Source organism: Schistocerca piceifrons, unplaced genomic scaffold (assembly GCF_021461385.2).
Source record: "Schistocerca piceifrons isolate TAMUIC-IGC-003096 unplaced genomic scaffold, iqSchPice1.1 HiC_scaffold_1887, whole genome shotgun sequence".
Taxonomy (NCBI): Eukaryota; Metazoa; Arthropoda; class Insecta; order Orthoptera; family Acrididae; genus Schistocerca; species Schistocerca piceifrons.
Genome location: NW_025727775.1, coordinates 1,464,957 through 1,472,618, shown reverse-complemented (window position 1 = coordinate 1,472,618; position 7,662 = coordinate 1,464,957).

Genomic DNA, 7,662 nt, shown 5'->3' with positions numbered 1-7,662 from the left:
CATTTTGGAGAAAGGGACATCAGTTGCGCCACAGGGCGGGTGGAGGGTGCAGAGCACGATACATTTTCTTTCTTCGGTAAGCATTTTTTTGTGTATTATACTTTTGGAATTTTGGTTTTTCATGTTGATTTTAAAATGACCTTTTTCATGTTCGAAATGTACTAACTCGTTTTTCCCTCACAGCAGGTCACATGGTGTGTGGTTGCAACATTACGGTCCCATTGAGTACATTTTTGGAGAAAGGGACATCAGTTGCACCACAGGGCGGGTGGAGGGTGCAGAGCACGATACATTTTCTTTCTTCGGTAAGCATTTTTTTGTGTATTATACTTTTGGAAATTTGGTTATTCATGTTGACTTTAAAATGACCTTTTTCATGTTTGAAATGTCGTAACTCGTTTTCTGCTCACAGCAGGTCAACTTTTGTGTGGTTGCAACAATACGGTCATATTGTGTACCATTTTGGAGAAAGGGACATCAGTTGCACCACAGGGCGGGTGGAGGGTGCAGAGCACGATACATTTTCTTTCTTCGGTAAGGATTTTGTTTGTGTATTATACTTTTGGAATTTTGGTTTTTCATGTTGATTTTAAAATGACCTTTTTCATGTTTGAAATGTACTAACTCGTTTTTCCCTCACAGCAGGTCACATTGTGTGTGGTTGCAACATTACAGTCCCATTGAGTACATTTTTGGAGAAAGGGACATCAGTTGCACCACAGGGCGGGTGGAGGGTGAAGAGCACGATACATTTTCTTTCTTCGGTAAGCATTTTTTTGTGTATTATACTTTTGGAATTTTTGGTTTTTCATGTTGATTTTAAAATGACCTTTTTCATGTTTGAAATGTACTAACTTGTTTTCCCCTCACAGCAGGTCAACTTTTGTGTGGTTGCAACATTACGGTCATATTGAGTAACATATTGGAGAAAGGGACATCAGTTGCACCACAGTGCGGGTGGAGGGTGCAGAGCACGATACATTTTCTTTCTTCGGTAAGCATTTTTTTGTGTATTATACTTTGGGAATTTTGGTTTTTCATGTTGATTTTAAAATGACCTTTTTCATGTTTGAAATGTACTAACTTGTTTTTCCCTCACAGCAGGTCACATTGTGTGTGGTTGCAACATTACGTTCCCATTGAGTACATTTTTGGAGAAAGGGACATCAGATGCACCACAGGGCTGGAAGAGGGTGGAGAGCACGATACATTTTCTTTCTTCGGTAAGCATTTTTTTGTGTATTATACTTTTGGAATTTTGGTTTTTCATGTTGATTTATAATGACCTATTTCATGTTTGAAATGTACTAACTCGTTTTTCCCTCGCAGCAGGTCAACTTTTGTGTGGTTGCAACATTACGGTCATATTGAGTACCATTTTGGAGAAAGGGACATCAGTTGCACCACAGGGCGGGTGGAGGGTGCAGAGCACGATACATTTTCTTTCTTCGGTAAGCATTTTTTTGTGTATTATACTTTTGGAATTTTGGTTTTTCATGTTGATTTTTAAAATGACCTTTTTCATGTCTGAAATGTACTAACTCGTTTTTCCCTCACAGCAGGTCAACATTTGTGTGGTTGCAACATTACGGTCGTATTGAGTACCATTTTGGAGAAAGGGACATCAGTTGCACCACAGGGCGGGTGGAGGGTGCAGAGCACGATACATTTTCTTTCTTCGGTAAGCATTTTTTTGTGTTTTATACTTTTGGAATTTTGGTTTTTCATGTTCATTTTAAAATGACCTTTTTCATGTTTGAAATGTACTAACTCGTTTTTCCCTCACAGCAGGTCAACATTTGTGTGGTTGCAACATTACGGTCATATTGAGTACCATTTTGGAGAAAGGGACATCAGTTGCACCACAGTGCGGGTGGAGGGTGCAGAGCACGATACATTTTCTTTCTTCGGTAAGCATTTTTTTGTGTATTATACTTTTTTAATTTTGGTTTTTCATGTTGATTTTAAAATGACCTTTTTCATGTTTGAAATGTACTAAGTCGTTTTTCCCTCACAGCAGGTCACATTGTGTGTGGTTGCAACATTACGGTCCCATTGAGTACATTTTTGGAGAAAGTGACATCAGTTGCACCACAGGGCGTGTGGAGGGTGCAGAGCACGATACATTTTCTTTCTTCGGTAAGCATTTTTTTGTGTATTATACTTTTGGAATTTTGGTTTTTCATGTTGATTTTAAAATGACCTTTTTCATGTTTGAAATGTACTAACTCGTTTTTCCCTCACAGCAGGTCACATTGTGTGTGGTTGCAACATTACGGTCCCATTGAGTACATTTTTGGAGAAAGGGACATCAGTTGCACCACAGGGCGGGTGGAGGGTGCAGAGCACGATACATTTTCTTTCTTCGGTAAGCGTTTTTTTGTGTATTATACTTTGGGAATTTTGGTTTTTCATGTTGATTTTAAAATGACCTTTTTCATGTTTGAAATGTACTAACTCGTTTTTCCCTCACAGCAGGTCACATTGTGTGTGGTTGCAACATTACGGTCCCATTGAGTACATTTTTGGAGAAAGGGACATCAGATGCACTACAGGGCTGGAAGAGGGTGGAGAGCACGATACATTTTCTTTCTTCGGTAAGCATTTTTTTGTGTATTATACTTTTGGAAATTTGGTTATTCATGTTGACTTTAAAATGACCTTTTTCATGTTTGAAATGTCGTAATTCGTTTTCTGCTCACAGCAGGTCAACTTTTGTGTGGTTGCAACAATACGGTCATATTGTGTACCATTTTGGAGAAAGGGACATCAGTTGCACCACAGGGCGGGTGGAGGGTGCAGAGCACGATACATTTTCTTTCTTCGGTAAGGATTTTGTTTGTGTATTATACTTTTGGAATTTTGGTTTTTCATGTTGATTTTAAAATGACCTTTTTCATGTTTGAAATGTACTAACTCGTTTTTCCCTCACAGCAGGTCACATTGTGTCTGGTTGCAACATTACAGTCCCATTGAGTACATTTTTGGAGAAAGGGACATCAGTTGCACCACAGGGCGGGTGGAGGGTGAAGAGCACGATACATTTTCTTTCTTCGGTAAGCATTTTTTTGTGTATTATACTTTTGGAATTTTTGGTTTTTCATGTTGATTTTAAAATGACCTTTTTCATGTTTGAAATGTACTAACTTGTTTTCCCCTCACAGCAGGTCAACTTTTGTGTGGTTGCAACATTACGGTCATATTGAGTACCATATTGGAGAAAGGGACATCAGTTGCACCACAGTGCGGGTGGAGGGTGCAGAGCACGATACATTTTCTTTCTTCGGTAAGCATTTTTTTGTGTATTATACTTTGGGGATTTTGGTTTCTCATCTTGATTTTAAAATGACCTTTTTCCTGTTTGAAATGTACTAACTTGTTTTTCCCTCACAGCAGGTCACATTGTGTGTGGTTGCAACATTACGGTCCCATTGAGTACATTTTTGGAGAAAGGGACATCAGATGCACCACAGGGCTGGAAGAGGGTGGAGAGCACGATACATTTTCTTTCTTCGGTAAGCATTTTTTTGTGTATTATACTTTTGGAATTTTGGTTTTTCATGTTGATTTATAATGACCTATTTCATGTTTGAAATGTACTAACTCGTTTTTCCCTCGCAGCAGGTCAACTTTTGTGTGGTTGCAACATTACGGTCATATTGAGTACCATTTTGGAGAAAGGGACATCAGTTGCACCACAGGGCGGGTGGAGGGTGCAGAGCACGATACATTTTCTTTCTTCGGTAAGCATTTTTTTGTGTATTATACTTTTGGAATTTTGGTATTTCATGTTAATTTTTAAAATGACCTTTTTCATGTTTGAAATGTACTAACTCGTTTTTCCCTCACAGCAGGTCAACATTTGTGTGGTTGCAACATTACGGTCATATTGAGTACCATTTTGGAGAAAGGGACATCAGTTGCACCACAGGGCGGGTGGAGGGTGCAGAGCACGATACATTTTCTTTCTTCGGTAAGCATTTTTTTGTGTATTATACTTTTGGAATCTTGGTTTTTCATGTTGATTTTAAAATGACCTTTTTCATGTTTGAAATGTACTAACTCGTTTTTCCCTCACAGAAGGTCACATTGTGTGTGGTTGCAACATTATGGTCCCATTGAGTACATTTTTGGAGAAAGGGACATCAGATGCACCACAGGGCTGGAAGAGAGTGGAGAGCACGATACATTTTCTTTCTTCGGTAAGCATTTTTTTGTGTATTTTACTTTTGGAATTTTGGTTTTTCATGTTGATTTATAATGACCTTTTTCATGTTTGAAATGTACTAACTCGTTTTTCCCTCACAGCAGGTCAACTTTTGTGTGGTTGCAACATTACGGTCATATTGAGTACCATTTTGGAGAAAGGGACATCAGTTGCACCACAGTGCGGGTGGAGGGTGCAGAGCACGATACATTTTCTTTCTTCGGTAAGCATTTTTTTGTGTATTATACTTTGGGAATTTTGGTTTTTCATGTTGATTTTAAAATGACCTTTTTCATGTTTGAAATGTACTAACTCGTTTTTCCCTCACAGCAGGTCACATTGTGTGTGGTTGCAACATTACGTTCCCATTGAGTACATTTTTGGAGAAAGGGACATCAGTTGCACCACAGGGCGGGTGGAGGGTGCAGAGCACGATACATTTTCTTTCTTCGGTAAGCATTTTTTTGTGTATTACACTTTTGGAATTTTGGTTTTTCATGTTGATTTTAAAATGACCATTTTCATGTTTGAAATGTACTAACTCGTTTTTCCCTCACAGCAGGTCACATTGTGTGTGGTTGCAACATTACGGTCCCATTGAGTACATTTTTGGAGAAAGGGACATCAGTTGCACCACAGGGCGGGTGGAGGGTGCAGAGCACGATACATTATCTTTCTTCGGTAAGCATTTTTTTGTGTATTATACTTTGGGAACTTTGGTTTTTCATGTTGATTTTAAAATGACCTTTTTCATGTTTGAAATGTACTAACTCTTTTTTCCCTCACAGCAGGTCACATTGTGTGTGGTTGCAACATTACGGTCCCATTGAGTACATTTTTGGAGAAAGGGACATCAGATGCACCACAGGGCTGGAAGAGGGTGGAGAGCACGATACATTTTCTTTCTTCGGTAAGCATTTTTTTGTGTATTATACTTTTGGAATTTTGGTTTTTCATGTTGATTTATAATGACCTTTTTCATGTTTGAAATGTACTAACTCGTTTCTCCCTCACAGCAGGTCACATTGCGTGTGGTTGCAACATTACGGTCCCATTGAGTACATTTATGGGGAAAGGGACATCAGTTGCACCACAGGGCGGATGGAGGGTGCAGAGCACGATACATTTTCTTTCTTCGGTAAGGATTTTTTTGTGTATTATACTTTTGGAATTTTGGTTTTTCATGTTGATTTTAAAATGACCTTTTTCATGTTTGAAATGTACTAACTCGTTTTTCCCTCACAGCAGGTCACATTGTGTGTGGTTGCAACATTACGGTCCCATTGAGTACATTTTTGGGGAAAGGGACATCAGTTGCACCACAGGGCGGGTGGAGGGTGCAGAGCACGATACATTTTCTTTCTTCGGTAAGCATTTTTTTGTGTATTATACTTTTGGAATTTTGGTTTTTCATGTTGATTTATAATGACATTTTTCATGTTTGAAATGTACTAACTTGTTTTTCCCTCACAGCGGGTCACATTGTGTGTGGTTGCAACATTACGGTCCCATTGAGTACATTTTTGTAGAATGGGACATCAGTTGCACCACAGGGCGGGTGGAGGGTGCAGAGCTCGATACATTTTCTTTCTTCGGTAAGCATTTTTTTGTGTTTTATACTTTTGGAATTTTGGTTTTTCATGTTGATTTTAAAATGACCTTTTTCATGTTTGAAATGTACTAAATCGTTTTTCCCTCACAGCAGGTCACATTACGTGTGGTTGCAACATTACGGTCCCATTGAGTACATTTTTGGAGAAAGGGACATCAGTTGCACCACAGGGCGGGTGGAGGGTGCAGAGCACGATACATTTTCTTTCTTCGGTAAGCATTTTTTTGTGTATTATACTATTGGAATTTTGGTTTTCATGTTGATTTATAATGACCTTTTTCATGTTTGAAATGTACTAACTCGTTTTTCCCTCACAGCAGGTCACATTGTGTGTGGTTGCAACATTACGGTCCCATTGAGTACATTTTTGGAGAAAGGGACATCAGATGCACCACAGGGCTGGAAGAGGGTGGAGAGCACGATACATTTTCTTTCTTCGGTAAGCATTTTTTTGTGTATTATACTTTTGGAATTTTGGTTTTTCATGTTGATTTATAATGACCTTTTTCATGTTTAAAATGTACTAACTCGTTTTTCCCTCACAGCAGGTCAACTCTTGTGTGGTTGCAACATTACAGTCATATTGAGTACCAATTTGGAGAAAGGGACATCAGTTGCACCACAGGGCGGGTGGAGGGTGCATAGCATGATACATTTTCTTTCTTCGGTAAGCATTTTTTTGTGTATTATACTATTGGAATTTTGGTTTTTCATGTTGATTTTAAAATGACCTTTTTCATGTTTGAAATGTACTAACTCGTTTTCCCCTCACAGCAGGTCACATTGTGTGTGGTTGCAACATTACGGTCCCATTGAGTACATTTTTGGAGAAAGGGACATCAGTTGCACCACAGAGCGGGTGGAGGGTGCAGAGCACGATACATTTTCTTTCTTCGGTAAGCATTTTTTTGTGTATCATACTTTTGGAATTTTGGTTTTTCATGTTGATTTTAAAATGACCTTTTTCATGTTTGAAATGTACTAACTCGTTTTTCCCTCACAGCAGGTCACATTGTGTGTGGGTGCAACATTACGGTCCCATTGAGTACATTTTTGGAAAAAGGGACATCAGTTGCACCACATGGCGGGTGGAAGGTGCATAGCACGATACATTTTCTTTCTTCGGTAAGCATTTTTTTGTGTTTTATACTTTTGGAAATTGGATTTTCATGTTGATTTTAAAATGACCTTTTTCATGTTTGAAATGTACTAACTCGTTTTCTGCTCACAGCAGGTCAACTTTTGTGTGGTTGCAACATTACGGTAATATTGAGTACCACTTTCGAGAAAGGGACATCAGTTGCACCACAGGGCGGGTGGAGAGTGCAGACCACGATACATTTTCTTTCTTCGGTAAGCATTTTTTTGTGTATTATACTTTTGGAATTTTGGTTTTTCATGTTGATTTTAAAATGACCTTTTTCATGTTTGAAATGTACTAACTCGTTTTTCCCTCACAGCAGGTCAACTTTTGTGTGGTTGCAACGTTACGGTCATATTGAACACCATTTTGGAGAAAGGGACATCAGTTGCACCACAGGGCGGGTGGAGGGTGCAGAGCACGATACATTTTCTTTCTTCGGTAAGCATTTTTTTGTGTTTTATACTTTTGGAATTTTGGTTTTTCATGTTGATTTTAAAATGAACTCTTTCATGTTTGAAATGTGCTAACTCGTTTTTCCCTCACAGCAGGTCACATTGTGTGTGGTTGCAACATTACGGTCCCATTGAGTACATTTTTGGAGAAAGGGACATCAGTTGCACCACAGGGCAGGTGGAGGGTGCAGAGCACGATACATTTTCTTTCTTCGGTATGCATTTTTTTGTGTATTATGCTTTTGGA